The sequence below is a fragment of the Papio anubis genome, chromosome 14, assembly GCF_008728515.1.
Source record: "Papio anubis isolate 15944 chromosome 14, Panubis1.0, whole genome shotgun sequence".
Classification (NCBI taxonomy): Eukaryota; Metazoa; Chordata; class Mammalia; order Primates; family Cercopithecidae; genus Papio; species Papio anubis.
Genome location: NC_044989.1, coordinates 43,650,343 through 43,667,572, shown reverse-complemented (window position 1 = coordinate 43,667,572; position 17,230 = coordinate 43,650,343). Strand labels below are relative to the sequence as shown.

General features: G+C 38.7%; 1 protein-coding gene, 1 long non-coding RNA gene and 1 other non-coding gene across 11 annotated transcripts in view; 1 reads left to right on the top strand and 2 right to left on the bottom strand.

The window, feature by feature from the left end:
* Window positions 1-17,230, top strand: part of THADA (THADA armadillo repeat containing) — a 359,588-nt gene that overhangs the window by 166,632 nt on the left and 175,726 nt on the right. The window lies entirely within an intron of this gene.
* LOC116270273 lies at window positions 1,711-17,027 on the bottom strand. Of its 2 annotated transcripts, none has more exons than XR_004178244.1 (3): window positions 16,953-17,027; window positions 4,811-4,919; window positions 1,711-1,788 (listed from the first exon to the last, which is right to left on the bottom strand). It is a non-coding gene; the product is annotated as an uncharacterized LOC116270273 (long non-coding RNA). The 2 variants fall into 2 exon arrangements; XR_004178243.1 differs by lacking the exon at window positions 16,953-17,027 and adding an exon at window positions 15,959-16,040.
* LOC116270396 lies at window positions 11,328-11,434 on the bottom strand. Its single transcript, XR_004178437.1, has one exon. It is a non-coding gene; the product is annotated as a U6 spliceosomal RNA (small nuclear RNA).

The following is a 17,230-nucleotide window of genomic DNA, read 5'->3' as shown; positions in this document are numbered from 1 at the left end:
AGGCAGTCATCCTACACAGCAGGGAGCATTTTAGATCAAAAATGTATTTTTTTTCTTCCACAAGAAAATATGAATTGGGAAATAGAATAAGAAGGTAAAGATAAATTATAGAAGGCTTCAAATGAGGACAAGGAAAAATAATGACATAGCATGTTTCGGTTAGCTTTCTCTGGCTGGAATAGGTTTTCCCTTTCCCTCTGGGCCTTGGTCCTCACCCTTCTGTTTCTTTCTAGTCTTCTAGTAAAAACAAGCTACATACGTTACATCAGCTGCTCAGGATACCTTCACCCTCACGTCCTTTTACTTTTTCCTTCCTCACTCACTTTGAACATTGTGACTTCTGACTGTTCGTCTTGCCTCCCTTCCAACCAGTTACAGACATTCTCTTCTTCACCATTTATTCTTCTCTGTCACTTTATATTGTGATCACTCTTCATCACCAGTTCATCCTTCCATTAAGTGTATTTACTGAGGGCCTACTTTGTGCCCTTGCTCAATCCAACACCCCTACTCTCATCACCTCTCATTTGCAAGAGAAGATGTGGAGGCCATCAGGTGTGAGCTCTCTCCATGGAGATACCCACTCTGCCCACGCACAGCTCTCTCCTTTGTTTTATAGCCAGGCTCTTGGAAAAGGGGGTCTGGGTTTAGTCTCCACTTTTCCCCTCCTTTAACCCACTGCAGCCTGGCCGCTTCTTCCACCACCTCACTAAACTGCACAAACAAAGGTAAACTAGGAGTGACCTTCTTGTTAAAAAAGCCACTGGGTGCTTTTCATTCCTTCTCATTTCTGCTTTTTCTGTGGAGTTTGATGCTATTGCAAACTCCCTTCTCCTTGAGTTCTTTCTTCTGTGACTTCTCTGGCTGTTATTTCTTTCTCTCCTTGGAGGGCTCCCTTCCTCCTGCTGCCCCTCAAACATTGATGCACCTGTTTGTCCTGCCCTCAAACCTTTTCTTTTTCACTTTGCATGCTCTTTCTGGGGTTGCTACCTGTTTGTCCTGCCCTCAAACCTTTTCTTTCTCACTTTGCATGCTCTTTCTGGGGTTACTACCTGTTTGTCCTGCCCTCAAACCTTTTCTTTTTCACTTTGCATGCTCTTCCTGGGGTTACTACTTACTTACACTTACCTAGTCCTAGATCTAGAACTCATGTAGAATCACGAGTTCAACTTTCGATTGGACAGCTCCTTCTGCGCGTCCCACACACATCCGAAAGTTGAGAATTTCAGTTATCTCTGCACACTTACGTTTGAGCAGCCTTCTTTTAGGGCCTAGTACAATGTCTGATATCTTGCTCTACCTGGCTAGCTGCAGTCAGGGGACTTCTTTAAGGGAAGCATATCAGAATCAGGACTCAGGGTGACACAGAGGCTCCTCCCATTGTCAGTGACTGTGTTCATGCATGCCCAGTAACAAAGGAGCATTGGTTTAAAAAATCCGTGACTTCCAAAAGCCCTCCAGTAAGTTTGAAATTATTTGCTTTGCTTCTTACATTGATTATCATCTGTTTGAGGTAGCAAGTAGCAGGTGCTGGTACCTTTCTTTGGAGGCGAAAAGCCAAGGCCCAGAAAGAATAGACATAATATGCCCACAGTCAAAAAGTGACTCCCTAAGGAGTCAGCGCAAATTCATTTATTCGTTCACTCAACAGATATTTATTGAAAACAACATGTTTCAGGCACTAGAAATACGGTGGTGAATCAGACAGATACGGTGTTTGGCATAATGAGGTATCCTTTTTGATGATGCTTCTTATCTCTATCTTTTTTGCTCCTATTTTTTTCCATCCTGGTTAATGATAAATGATAATAATTAGCAAATGTTTACTATGAGCCAGGCAATATTTTAGGACTTTACACATATTAACTCATTTAATCATGATGACAACACTATCAGGTCATTGTCCTTATTATCCCATTCCACAGAGTGGGGGAATGTTGGGCAGTAAGAACTTTCGAAATGTGTCCTACCTAGCTCATACTGCTAGTTAGTGACAAGTTGTGGATTTGAACCCAAACAATCTGGCTCTAGAACCTAGTTGTAGAGTTCTCAACTGTAGTAGTTCTCAGCATGCCAAAATTAACCTGCAGCTTTACCTAACAAACATTTGGACTGACTTTGCTTTCTTGAGATATTTCCCCCCTTGGACATTTCGTTGGCAGTAGTCTCATTTTCTAATCTGAAATCAGGAGAAAAGGAAGAAAAACTTGCAATAAAGCTTAAGTGGTTGTGACAGGTTGCTAAATAAAACTGGCTCAACTGAAGTTTTGAGATTCTTGAGAAACACTGAGAATTTCTTACAAAAGAAATTTTCCTTATTGTAGAAAATCATGGGTCATTGCACAGTTATAAGTGTCTTAGTAAAGAGGGAATGTGGCTTGAGGCTAAGAAGCATAAAATCTTAATGAGATTATTTGTGGGCTGCTATTTATGCATAATTTTTAAACTCTTAGAAAATATGTTTTCTATCTGTCTTTAGTATGTCATCTTAGTTTCCACTGCTTTACATAATTTTGAAAATCTTTAGGGTTGCTAGGAAAAAAACAATAATAGCAAATGTTTACATAAGAATTTAAGTTTAGAGTGTACTTTCACATATAGTAACTTGATGGTTTCTCTTTTTACTCTCTTATAAACAAAACAGTCATGAGGATATCAATTCGTGTTGAAAATTTTTTAAATTGCCAGTGTTTTCTTACATAGTAATTGTAAACTGATTTGGAAAAAAAGGAAATATAAATCTGTGAAGTGTTTACATTACTGAATAATATGAAAGGAAGGTTTTGTTACTTCAGATTGCATATAATAACTTTAGGAAACTGCTTTAATGGGTAAATAACAATAGTATCTGGTTAAGGTGTTAGTTGATTTTCTGTACTTCAAGGCTTCTGAAGTAGGTTCACACCCACCTTTGTTTGCCAGTTTTATATCTTTTGTGTACATAGTCCTATTTCTCACTTTTCATTATTATCCAAAGGTTACCAGCCAAAACCTGTGTGGATGGTACATGGAGGATGAGATGTGTCCCTTGGGGTTTTTTGCGTTAGGGAAAATTCCTGATCTGGGACATTTGTGCCCTGACCACCAGCCCCCAAGAGATGCCACATTTCTGTCTACTTTAGATGGAAACTCTCAGTCCTACAGTAGGCTGTAGTAGATCTCAGTCTGAATAATCACAAAACCAAAATTAGGTGTGCCCACATTAATGAGATTTTTCTGTTCAGTCTCTATAGTATCCAGAGCATTCACAAAATATATATGTGTATGAAATCTACAGGCTGCTGTATAAATAAGCCTGCTCCCTTTTGGTTATTATAATCATACAGGAAAGAAGCATCTGTTTTAGCAGAAACTGTGGAAAAATATATCTAGGTAGCCCAGGAAAAGTTGAATTGTTACTGAAGGATGTGTCACCACAGACAAGAAAAGAATTTACAAAGCAGTGGGCAGAAAATATTTTCAGACACTAATCTGTCTTTTTGGGTGATGTGAGAGTAGCATTGGTTTGTTTCTTGCTTAAATGTTTATTCATTTTTTTTTTCCCAGGAGAATCCCTTTTGCTCAACTTCTTTCTGGTTTGGATAAAATGAAAAGTAAAATTGACTTAATACTAGTTATAACCTGCATGAGTCTACTGAAGATAAACTTAAGAAATATAATTATTTTTTCTAGTTAAGCTTCAGGGTCATATAATTATTATAATTCAATCATTTATTATCCCCCCCCACCCTTTTTTTCTGCATGATTTAAGACATCAGAATTTAATTTGTAGCCAGAATGAAAACTGGACTTAGGAAAAACTTGAGAAGACTAGAGAGAGATTTGCATTCTGCTGCATGGTTGAACATGTCTCTAAAGTAGCAGCTTTAGAATGCCATGTCCTGATAGAATTCCCCGTTGAAAGCTAGCCAGCAGAGCAGCTTCCTTGTGTCCTCCTCCTTGCCTGACCCACCGTGAAGTGTCACGAGGGCCCTAGATGTGAACCTCGGGGGCTCCACAGCCTGACAGAAGAGAACTAGTATCACTGGGCAATCCATGATCTGGCACAGAAGCCCCAGGCTGTAGATTTTGTAATTGGCCACCCACCCTGGCCCAACCTAGGATAAATATTTCTGAGTTCTAAGTAGGATGAGGAATTTAAATCCCTGTTTTTTTCTAAGTTCTTCCATAACCAATCCATGACATTGTTATGAGATCTGAGTGGAGTGCCCATGTTTGGAGAGGGAATAAAGGGAGCACATTCTGCTGCTACTAATGAATACATACTCCCGTTAAGAGTCCCTTTTTCCCTAAGAATGATGCCACTGGAAGGGCCAGATCTGACTCCACCGTAGCCACTGACCCAGACCAGCTTTACCCCTAGGGTAATTGAAACCTATATTAAATGATTTGACAGGTCATAAGCAGTGCCCTCTATCCACTTAATTTTCTCAGATGCCTCCTCCATTGTGAGCTAAACCTTGGAGATTTTCGTTCTTTTAGTATATGGTTTTGATCCCTTCTAAAATGAACATCTCAGTGGGACACAAATTACTTAAAGTTATTAGTAGTCATTTATGCCATAGTATGAATTAATTTATTTTTCTTTGGTTTTGACAGGAAGATAAATAGAATACGTTGGGGAGAAGATGTAGAACTCAAAACAAAGGGAGAAAGCAAGCTGCCACCTTTGGAAGACTGCAATGATTTCTTTCCCATTAGAATTTGCTCTCGTGTTTTTAGTGAAACAGGGCATCGTGTTTTCCATTTACCTCTACTTTCTGGCAGTGAAAGACTTGGAGTTCTTTTTACGGGTTTGACTCTTTCTTACCCCTTCTAGATGTAGTTCCATTTCCTTTCTAAGATGAAAGCTTGTCTTTGTCCCCTCCCGGAATAGTTCCAAGCAGCAGAACACAGTGAATCCTTCCAGATAAAAGACCCTGCTGATAAAATGCCAGATTGTTATCAGAGAAGCAGTGAGGGGAGTCAAATCCCTACCATTAATTACCTAGTTACAGTTTTGTTTATATCCTGTTCATTTGGGGCATGTTTTCCTTGGATGGTTTCTAGTCTATGTTCTGAACTGCAGTCTGAAGTTTGTAAAAATCCCAAAGGTCAAGGAATAGTGGGTTCCTTATTTTCTGAAAGGTTTAATGGCAAGGAAGAGAAGATCAAAGTTTCTATCTTTCATCTGGAAGGAAATAGACAAATGCTTCATTTTGGTGGTTCATTCCTCACCTCAAGCATACAAACCATAGTATGTTAGATGAAATCTGACTTCGAATACCTAGCCAAGAGGTTACCTGGAAATAGAATGACGTGTATCTCTGTGAAGCCGTGAGTATCAACCAATGAATGACTAGATATCCACGCATCAAGGCCAGAGTCCAGTTGAATCTAAAATAAAACTTCTTGGTAAATGTACTTGATGCCACTGAACTGTACACTTAAAAATGGTTAAAATGGTAAATTTTAGGTTATGTAGGTTTTACCACAACAAAAATAAATATTACTTGCTTCCTGACAGCTCCAGTACTTCAGTCACAGTTGGAAATACAGTTGGACCTCATCCAGTCATTTATGGATTCAACCAACTGTAGATCAATAACATTTGGAGAAAAAGTAAACACAGCAATAAAACATAATGCAAATGTAAAAACAATATGACGTAACAACTTACGTAACATTTACATTGTATTAGGTATTATAAGTATTCTAGAGATTATTTAAGGTGTACCAGAGGATATACATAGGTTATATGCAAATACTGTGCATACTTTACATAAGGGACTTGAGCATCTCACGGATCCTAGAACCAATCCTCTGAGGATTCTGAGGGCCAGCTGTACAACATGGGTGGGCTGCATGGCCTGCATTATTTTGAATGGGATGGCTGTTGCATATGAAGCATTATGTATCCGTTTAAGAACCGTGGGACTGTGAGTACCGAATACCTTAATGAACAGCAAAAGATGAAAAGACCATTTTGTCACCATCATATGAACATACTAGGAAGTTTGGGATTGGAAAAGAGCCCTTTCTGTCTTAAAAATGATGGACTCTGCCGTCTCAAAAAAAAAAAAAGATGGACTCTGAACCGTGATAGCTGCCCTCTTTCTACAAATGAACTGAAAGAAGTGGCAATGGGTCTCTTGATGCCTGAAATAGTAGTGCCTAAGGCTTCGATTATCAAATAGTGGTATTCAAATGTTCCACGAATAGAGATGTAGTACATCTGTGGTATCTGGCAGCCATTAAGTAGCCAAGCATATATTTCTTGACCATATTAAATTTGTATCTCACCTTACGCTGCTGTATTAGATTCTGTCCAAAGCCCAACCCATCTTTACTAATAAGACTGCTGACTTATGATTCAGCCAGCCCTCTCAGCCTCACTGGTAATGGGGTGGGGTGGTGGTGGGGTTTTCGGACTAGACTGTTGTGTTTTTCTCATCAAGCCAAGAAACTTCTCAGACCCTGCAAACATGTTACCTGGTAACATAGCTACGGTATGAATTTTAGGATAGAAAGAAATAAGGGAGGGAGGAGAGAGAAAATAAAGAAAATAACCCTATGACATAGCTACAGTATGAATTTTTAGGATAGAAGAGAAGAGGGGAGAGAGGGAAATAAAGAAAATAACCCTATTTCAAATCATGAAGCTTTTTTTATCGTTAACCCCAAATGCCCTTAACTCAGAACTCTGACTAAAGATGTCTCTTTTTTCCCTGTGTGTATTAAACTCATGCACTCATTCCTAGCATCATTTGAAGGTAGTTATGAGACATTCATTATGACTTCAATACCTTTCACATACTTAAATTTAGTGTTTTCTTTAGAAAAGGCTAGAAAATATAGGGACTTAGGAAGAAGTTAAGGTAAACTTAAAATATATAAAAGCTCACTTTGAGTGAAAACGAGTAAAAGCAAGCCCTGACCTTCTCAGAGGTAAGAAAAGTTGAAAGTAAATGTATTCTTTAGGAAATAAAGACTTTGCCAAGAATAGCATGGTTAGTTAAAGCAGTCTGGTGTGGAAAGTGTGTCTTTTAAAAAATAAGATTTCTTTATTTTCTTCTTGACTAATAGTTTTGTCAGAAGAATCATTTGAATAATAAATGAAATGCTTTGAAGTATATAGGGGAATGGAGAACTTTTCTGTGACTTGTACGAACTGGTGATACAGATTATAAACTAAGTGACGCCAAATTCCGCCAGTTTACCCAGGATCTGAACACTAGCAAGTGTAGTCAAAGACATAGAAATCTCCTGATGAAATCATGAAAATGGACAGAAGTGATCCAGATTGTTTAATTTCTTTTGAAATGTTATATTTATTAGATTTTAGCACCCAAAAGTTAAACAGTATTGAATTTCACACATAGCACTTTATTTTTAATCGTAGATTGAAGGTTATGCACTTGGCATGACTGAAGAGTGACTCATACATTTTGCACTGACTTTATTAGTAGTAGTAGTATTTTGATAGGCAAGGAGGAAAGCTGGGGAGTAAGATGATAACGAATTGAGGCTGAATTTGTTAATTGATCGAACTCAGAAATCATGAATGTCACTTAATTTTCTTCTTTTTATATTCATGTGTATATCCCCTGTGAAGACTTTGAATGCTACTCATGTTTAAAATCCAACATAAAATACCATCTGATCATCAAAATTGGCAGTGGGAATTAGCAGTATTTTCTTCTAGTTAATGTTTCAAACTGCCACAGCTAAAATCTCATCACCTGGACACTTTGAAAGATGTGATCAGTATTCTTTATTGACATGTTTTCCATCTTAAAACACAATCACCATGAAATTAATATACTAAGTCTTGGTCACAATCCAGGGAAAGACTTGAAGGTAATGTGACTCCTCTCATAATTAGTAACCTAATTAAATGCTAGAGGGCTTCAGCTATATGGTAAGGTACCATGCTTCTGAACAAAGATACCACCACCATGGAAATTGTATACTTGTAACACTAGTATATTTTTAATTAGTGGCAGGGTATAGGTGTGTGTAATCAGTTTTGTTTCATCTTCTAACTTTGCACAGCAGTCTCCATTGTGCATTCATTTGGAATATATTGAAGAATAATCCACTGATTTAGCTTCTGTTTGTCAGAATTTAGGGTGACTAAAACTGGTATGAGTTGAAAATTACCTTTACACGATGGAATAAGCAAACTAAAAGGCTGTTCAAAATATTAGAAAGCAGGTTTAATCTAATCAAGAATGTGGGAGGGGAATCTTTTACCTTAATAACCACTACAAAATCATACCGCTCAATACAGCAGGTGAGTTTATTAAAGCTGGCCCAACAAATTTGGCATCACTTGGTTGAATAATTGGAGCTGTCAATTGTCCTTAAAATTAATAAAATCGCATTTCTTTTAATATGTGCTATTGTTCTTCACTTCTATGGTGGTAAAAATATCAGAGATGGGGAACACTCGTTTTTGCAACTAGCACAGGCTCTGCAGTGAGACAGACTTGACTTTGAATTCCAGCTTATACATTCATTCCCTTTGTGAGCTTGGGCAAGTCAGTTAACATCTCTGAGCCTGTCTAGAACATGTGAAAGATTCAGAACATTGTCCTAAAAAATATTTTTTGTTTTTTAATTCTTGTGTGATTGTTAGGATTTAAATGTTTATTGATTTGATTTTTTAAAAGAGCACAAGGAAACATTAATTCTGATTGTAAAAGTTTAAAGGAAATAGCTGGGCTTGTTTAATTTGAGGAAGAGAAGACTTGAGATGTTTTGGAGATGGAGCTGGAGGCTAAGAAAGCACAACAGGATGTGTAAGTTAACTTATCTAATGTATATGAAAGGTTATTCTTTTAGAAACAACTTTATTGGGGGTATAATTGATGTAAAATAAACTGCACAGGTTTGAAGTATACAATTTGATATTTTTATATACCCATAAAACCATCATCACTATCATGGTAAGGAACATAGCCATCGCCCTTTGTAATCCTTACTCAACCTCCCCTTCCCCACCTCCCTGGCAATGATTGTTTTATGTTCTGTCGCTATAGATTAATTTGCATTTCCTAGAATTTTAAGTAAATGGAATCATACAGGATGCATTCTATTTTGTCTGGCTTTTTCACTCAGTATAATTATTTTGAGATTCAGCCATGTTGTTAGGTGTATCCGTAGCTTGTTTCTTTTTATTGCCAAACGGTATTCGATTGTATGGATATACTGCAATTTGTTTGTGTACTCAGCTGTTGAACGACATTTGTGTTGTATCCATCAACTAGTAACAAATAACTTGCTAGGAACAATCATGCACGAGTCTCTTTGTGGACTTAGGCTTTCATTTCACTAGTGTAGATACACAGGAATTGAACAGGTGAGCTAAATGGTGAGTGTATATTTAACTTGTTAAGAAACTGCCAAATTGTTTTCCAGAGTGATTATACATTCGCCCTAGTAGAGTATGAGGATTCTAATTGTTGCATATCCTAGCCAACACTTGGTATGCTCAGTCTTTTTAACTTTAGCCTTTCTAGTGAGTATGTAGTAGTATGTCACTGGGGTTTTAATTTAAACTTCACTAATGTCTAAGGATGTTGGGCATCTTTACATGTATTTGGCATTCATATATCTTCTTTGCTGAAGTGTCTGTTTGAAACTTTGACGCAGTTTTTCTGTTAGGTTGTTTGCTTTCTTTTCTCCTCTCTCTCTCTCTCTCTTTTTTTTTTTAAGAGATGAGATCTTGGAAAAAAAAAAAAGAGAGAGAGAAATGAGATCTTGATCTGACAACCTAGCTGGAGTGCAGTGGTACAGTCACAGCTCACTTTAGCCTCAACCTCCCAGGCTCAAGCAATCCTCCTACCTCAGCCTCCTGAATAGCTACGACTACAAGCACATGCCACCATGCCTGGCTTTTTTTTTTATTTTTTGTAGAGACGGGGTCTCATTTTGCCCAGGCTGGTCTCGAACTCCTGGCCCCAAGCAATCCTGCTGCCTCAGTCTCTCAAAGTGCTGGGATTACAAGTGTGAGCCATCATGCCTGGTTTTGTTTTCTTACTATTCTGAATATATTTTGGATGCAAGTCATTTAGGCATAGATTTCTCTCTTTTCCCTGGCATGTAGAACCAGAAAAACAAAATTAAATTGCAGCAAGTATAATTATACTGTATAAGGAAGTATTTTTTTGACTGGCAGTGTAAACATGGGCACAGGGATAACCAGAGGAGGATGTCAGACTTTCTCAGGGGGTATTTAAAAACTGACTGGCAATAGTCTATTTGGGATACTGTAGGCATGCTGAAATATGACTCAACTTACCTAATTGCAATTTTCATTTGAGAAAAGGTACCTTGAATGAATCTATTGCTAGTATCCCAATATCTGTGCTCTTTTGTGTCATTTTTCCAGGCCAAAAAAAAAAGCAGTTTTTTAGAATTTTTGAAAACTTTCCTTGTACTTTATTATTTTTAAAAATTCATTCTTTCTGGTTTTAGCTTGAAGTGTTTCTGTGAAACATGAGGAGGGTCATTCAGGGGCATTAATTAGCTTTAGCAAAAACAAATTGCAGTCTCTGCAAAGCAATCAAATTAAAAGAAATACTCAAATTTCTCTCATATAGTAGTAGCACCAATCGTTTTAGCTGATGGCATTGGGAAGATTCATTTAACCCTCTGTAGATGCAAAATAATTAATGAGATTCTAGAGAAGAGGTTCTACATGATGAAAGGGGTTGGAGTGATTGTAGCCCTCAGAAGAGTAAAGGGTGCTTTCATGACGGGATTCCAATAGAGTTAATGAAGGGTTTTCCTGTGTGTAGAAAACACTGGTCATTTGTTCTCCAACTCCACAGAGGCTCAAACTAGAGAAAATTGGCTCCAACTATAGAAAGATTGAGTATGATTAGTGTTAGATAGAAAACTTTTATTATTAGCATCAATATTATGAGATTAAGCAATGGAGCAAGAGAGGTCATAATGATATTGTAAAATAAAAAAGATAGCTCTCTGCCTGGAATGTTTAAATGTCCATGATTGAATTTTGTTATTGAAGGGGACTTCAGAGATCATTTATTCTAATATGCGTTTACAGATGAGGATGTGAAAGGACATTACGTAACTTGCTGTGGCCACATTGTTAGATACTCATATTTTAATCTGAGGATGTCTTAAAAGTAGCCTTGCGTAAGAGACACAAAGGAAACCGTGTAAGTGCTTCTGCTTCACAGCAGGTTTCACTTCACCAAAAAAGTCGCTTAAAGCTGATGACTGTGTATTTCTTCTAAGCCCAAGAAGATTCTGCCAATGTGCTGACATGTATGTGTCTTTTCTTGTCGTTACTATGGTTCAAGATTTTTATTCTTGGGCAATTCAAACTTGTCTTTAAATAAATACCATACTTTGCTCAGGGGCCAACCTAATCTTCTCGGTATCGTTCCAATTTTAGTGTATGTGCTGCCGAGGCAAGCACAAAATTAATACTATACTTTGAATGACTGTAAGTTATTTGACCTGAGGTGATCAGTACTGAGAGAGGACATCAGGGGACACTGCCACAGCATTTGTGGAACCTGTCGCAGTCTGACGTGGGGTTCTTCATAAACTGTTGGTTGATGGCTGCAACTTGGTGGATGACTTACTTCAAAGTCCTGGTGACTAATTTGCCTTCGTTAAAGTTAATATTGAATAAAGCTTTAGGCTTTATTTTGTTTAACACTAGTTAGAGCAGTAGGAAACATATTTAGATAGTTCCTTATGTATGAGACCTGCAAATATGCATTCCAGCCATTGAAATTGGTGGGATAAATTGCCTCTAAAGGTTTCCTCATTCATTATCACAACAAAAAAAATTGGCACAAGGCATTTTAGTTGGTTGTGGTTACATTGTATTTGGGAATTCATCATTCTTTTTATGTTCCCACTAGACTATCTAGAGTGAAAACCCACATACATTTATATAATATTATGTACTTTATTTTAAAGGGTTTATCTGAGGACTAAAAATGAGAGAAAATGTTTTCAAGTACCTAGCACATTGCCTGGCGTCTTGCAGGCACTCAGTAAATATTCCTGCCTTCACTTCCTTTTTTCCTTCCTTCCTTTTAGTATGGATATCAGAATCTTTTAGAAATGTAACAGATTATTGTCAAAAAGGGAAGTTAATAGAATTGGTCTATGTTGAGCATTCCCTTGACTCACAGGATATTTAGATTGTCTAAGATTTTAATAACATTTCAGAGATAATCACCTGAAAAGTTAAATTGGTCAAAGAAAAATTTACTCAGCACCTATGATTTGTCCAGTCAGTCTTGGACTAGAACTATAGTACTTTGAATACTAGAATAAAAATATGTATTTAATGTGACTATAGAGAGCTATCATAGGTTCTAGAAAATTTGAAAGCTAAAAAAAAAAGTTTTTTAATGGCAATAAAAACATTCCTTTCTAAACCTTCTATCTATATATAGTAGGGTTATATATAATAGGGTTTAAAAAATAAGATGGTAAATTCTCTCTATTCCTTTGTATAGTATCTTAAAATGACTACCCATTCCTGTGTTTGTGAACTGAAAAATCAATCACTGTAAATATGGAATCTCTTGCGCTAAAGGATAATGGTGTGAGTTTCAACTGTATTAAATCACTTTGAGAACTTGGCCTTTGAGCAGTCCACACCAAAAGAAAGCCAGCCTGTTACTGATTTCTCAGACCCATCCACTGCCTGCAAGGAAAGGAGGAGACATGCTGAGAGGTCAAGTGTTATTGTGTTCAGCCCCCTTTAAAGAGTCAGTGGCTGCCTGAATGTGCTCATTTCTTGGTTGTTTGTGGAGGCTAAGCAGAAACATTGTGAAGGGTTTCGCCATTGGGAGGAATGTGCAGCTCTTTCATTCAGTCTGCATATGCAGCAGCCCTTACATGCAGCTCATCCCAGCCCAAGAAACACGAGGGTAGATCCGGAATGCTGTTGCAGCTGTTGCATGAGGAGAACAGTAGACCAGAGTGTGGCTCATTGGTACAGGGTCAGAGAGAAACCCCTCAGATAGACTGGGAGGGAAGATTATGCCAAATTTTCAAACTAAGTCTAGCAGTTATTTTTATTTGCTTAGGAAAGATGATTCCTTTTTATTTTCTAGGGCTCCCAATGTCTTTGTATGTACTTTGCTATAAAGTCTTTTCCATGTTTTTCCCAGAGTCGGGAAAGAGTTATTGCTAAGGTATAGCACATTTTAGTGCCCCTGAGAAGAATCTGCTTCCCAGCTGTCTAAAACATTTGGTTGGGATCTGAAAAATTTAGTTTCAAATTGTATTTGTTGTCGTCTCAAAAAATGACGAAACATTTAAATGAAATTTCAGATGAAATGTAATTTTCATACTTTATCTCTACATTTTGATCAGCAAGTAACCAGAAATTAGCATTCAGAAATCATGCATCTTTTCATTTATTTAAGAATATTTATAATTGTGAACAATTAAAGCACATTGTTTAGAGAGCTTTTAAAGTAACAACCAAATTGTATACCTTCACCCCTCCGTGCTGGAAAATTTCCTTGCCTTATTTCCTAGCACTGAAGGGGATGGTATGAATCAAGTAGCCATAGCCATTGCACCTGCCAGGCCTGTATTTCTGCCACGTTAGGTTGCTGAGTGCTGTGCCTGTTTCTTGCAGGGGCAAGTGGAGGGATGTCCAGATGATGGAGGCTGATTTCTAGCTCCCAGCAGCTGACATTTCATCTGGAGTTATTAGCCTGTGGCCTGTCAGCCTGGGTCACTGGGAGGCAGTGTGAAGGTGACCTCAAAAGCATGCTTCTCTGAGGCTTAGATTCTGTGGTTGGGCTTGTCTCAAGTGGTCACACAGTACAGTTTTTAGATGTTCTGTTGTGGCTTATTGTTGGCATTTCTTCATAATTTTTTTTAAGGGTTTAATGTGTTGCTTAGAATTAATTTGCAAAGAGCTTTGAGCTGCCCGATAGATAACGTATTTAAACATTCTACCTGAAGTTACTTTGTGTGTCTGGAAATGTGCAGTTTTTAGCTTAGCTACTGTCTACGGCTCTTGTTTTCTCCTTACTACCCACACCAAGGATTTTAAAAAAATCAAACTTTAAAAGCCCCGAACTCATTACTCTTCCAGGAAATATATTTGAATAAAGAAATCCCTGAGCTATGCAGAGGGCAAGATTACAGTCAATGCAATTTTTATGTGCTAGTGATTTGAGTTGTAAGAAAAGGAGCAGCTAGTTCGGGTGGTGGTGGAGGAACAGCTAGTTCTGATGAGCAGTTAGTTCTGATGAGTGAAATATTGGCATAGGAAGAACAACTAGAGAATCTGGCAACCTTGGCCATCACTGAACTCACCTGAGAATGTGGAAAAGGGCTTCAGCAATGCCACATTTATAACAAAAACATATTTAATAGTTACAGGACGTGCAGAAATATCTGCTTTTTCCAATTCACTGGATACAAACTTTGTGTGTGTGTGTGTGGTTTCTCTTTTTTATGCATGCACACATACCCACACATACATGTTTTCCTGAAGGCGAGATTTAAAACTATGAATCACACACAACAAAAAGGAAAAAGAAATCTTGGTATAATAGCAGTAGAGTAGACAGAAAATAGACTTGGGCCCTGGACCTGGAGAATAAAGCTAATGGGCTTCACATAAACAAGTGAATAGGCCCTAGAGAAACTCAAGCCTCCTCTCCTTTCCAGCTCATTTAGAGGGGAAGGAGGAGGGCAGGCCTTTGTGAGCACTTGGAGCCTGTTTGGTACAGGCCAGGCCCTGTTTCCTCAGTCAGTTGTTGAGACAAAGAGCACTAGAGAAAAACAATTTGTAAAGTGTATAAAGGTTTTATTTTCAAATTATTCCACCTGCCTGTCTTCTAGACATTTTATTTTCATGCATTATTTCATTTAAACTTCACAACAGCCCTATGAAATGAGCATTCTTCCTTTTCCCCATTTATAGAAGGTACAAACTTAGGTTTACTGACTTTATCTAAAGTCACACACTAGTAAGTGTCAGAAGTCAGATGTAAACTTAGGTCTGCTGGGTTCCAGAGCATGTTCTTAAGTCCCTGTCCTATGTGCTCCGTGATAAAGAACTATGAAGACCCTGTTTCTGTTCTCAAAGTCATTTCAGTCTAGCAGACATGATGATGCCTGAGAGCTACTGTGGGGAAGGTAAGTGAGATGCACTGGCTGCTATGGCAGAGCTAAATATGCAATTGCAGTAGGCAGAGGGAAGGAAGTGATTGATTCTGATCACAGGAGGTACAGTAAAGTTTCACAAAAAAGGTAATACCTTAGCAGAGGCCAGGCATGGTGGCTCATGCTTATAATCCCAGCACTCTGGGAGGCCAGAGTGGGAGGAGCACTTGAGGCCAGGTGTATGAGACCCTGTCTCTACTTAAAAAAAAAGAAAAAGAAAATCAGCTAGGCCTGGTGGCATATGACTATCATCCCAGCTACTCAGGAGGCTGAGGTGGGAGGATCACTGGAACCCAGGAATTCAAGGCTGCAGTGAGCTATGATCTCGCCACTGAACTCCAGCCTGAGTGACAGAGTGAGACCCTGTCTCTAAACAAAAATGTAATACCTTAGCATAGTTAGAAGATGAAGAGGAATTCCCTCTTCAGTACAGGAGTAAAAGTACAAGAGTAAAAGGACATTACTCTAGTGAGAATGAACTGGAATGTGCAAACGCTAGTTGGCTTGCCAAAACATATATAGAAAGAAAGATTTTTTGAAAGTAGTATAATCCAGAGCCTCAGCCTGCTGTGTCTCACCCAGCCTTTAGAGATGGCCTGTTAAATAGGGTTGTCTCAACTTTGGCTTGTCAGTAGATGACCATTTCCCAAGAGCTGACAGCTGTGCTGTAGGACAAACAGACCATAGTGGTATGGCTGGCATTCTTGAGTAACTTTAGTGAGAGGTTTTAGGGGGTGTGTTGGCAGGGTGGGATCAGGGTCAGACATAGCTTTTTTGAACTCACCCCAGCTTGGAAGATGCTAACTGCTTGGTTAAGTAGGGCCATCTAGAGCAAGTGGATGGCCCTTTTCATCACTGACAGAAGTTTGGGGGCCTCTGTTTTGTACATGATATAGCCTCACCTGAAAAATAAGAATCAGGACTGGAGGTGGGTCAGGAAATGGGGAGGAACTGGGGGAATGTTAATTATGTTAATGAGGTAGGATGGAAGGGGATATTGGCTGGATCCTGAAGCCATTTGGAGACTTTGAAGCCTCTGGTTCCTGTGACATACGGGGACTCACCCAATGCTACTGAGACTTAAAGTTCCCTCAGTTCAAAAACACCTCCCCCATGTTGCCTACAAAGTTTCTCTCAGCCACTCTGGCTTGTCAGATTTAAATGAGGTACCACCTACAGAGCCTGGTCTTTAATAAATGCTCAGGAAATGTTAGCTATTATCAGCATCATCTTTGTTGTTCTGCTTCGCGGTCTACAAATTAGAGACTGGTTGGTTCTCTAAGTCGTTCATACCTTAGTGTGATTAGGTTGAATGTTTGGAAACATTTGGCTTTTCCAAGGCTCTGGGGATTTTGAGGCAACTGCATTGTAAAGTCTTACAAAGACTGAATTTTGTAGGTAGACAGACCCTAATTAAAATGCGGACTTTATGCTAACTTTATGACCCAAAGTATGCTGGGAAACCTCACTCTGTTCATCTTAAAATAGGGATAATGACACTGACCTTGGGATGCAGATTAATGAAATAATTAAAATAGTGTATCTAAAGCACCTAGCCAGTCCTGGCACATACTAGTAACTTAATCTCAGTTCCTTTCCTTTTGTCTGGATGCCCTGGGGGGCAGTTTGGGTTCACATAGGGAAAGGCACAGGTCTGGGGAAGGACTTCTTTCTTGCCAAACCCAAGCGCTCTCTGCCTCTCCCCACCTCTCCCCACTTAGGCAGAGCTGGGCATGATCACCTAGACTAGTACTCGCACACACACGCGTCGCACTTACACAGCAGCAGCAGCTTGTGTTTACTTCTCATGGCCTGAGAATCATTGGCTGGTTCTTCTGTGTTCCACACTAGACTGTTAAGTTCCTTGTGGCCTAGGCGGTGGTTTTCTCTCCGATTCTCTGGTACCTAACCAAGTGTGTGCTTGTGCTAGGTATTCAGTAGACGTCCCTACAGATGTGGGTGGGCAGAGACAGTTTTGGTGATGTATAGCCACTTTCCTTTGAAATCTTTCAGAAAAAAAGAACACATTGTGATGGTAGATATGAAACAAGAACAC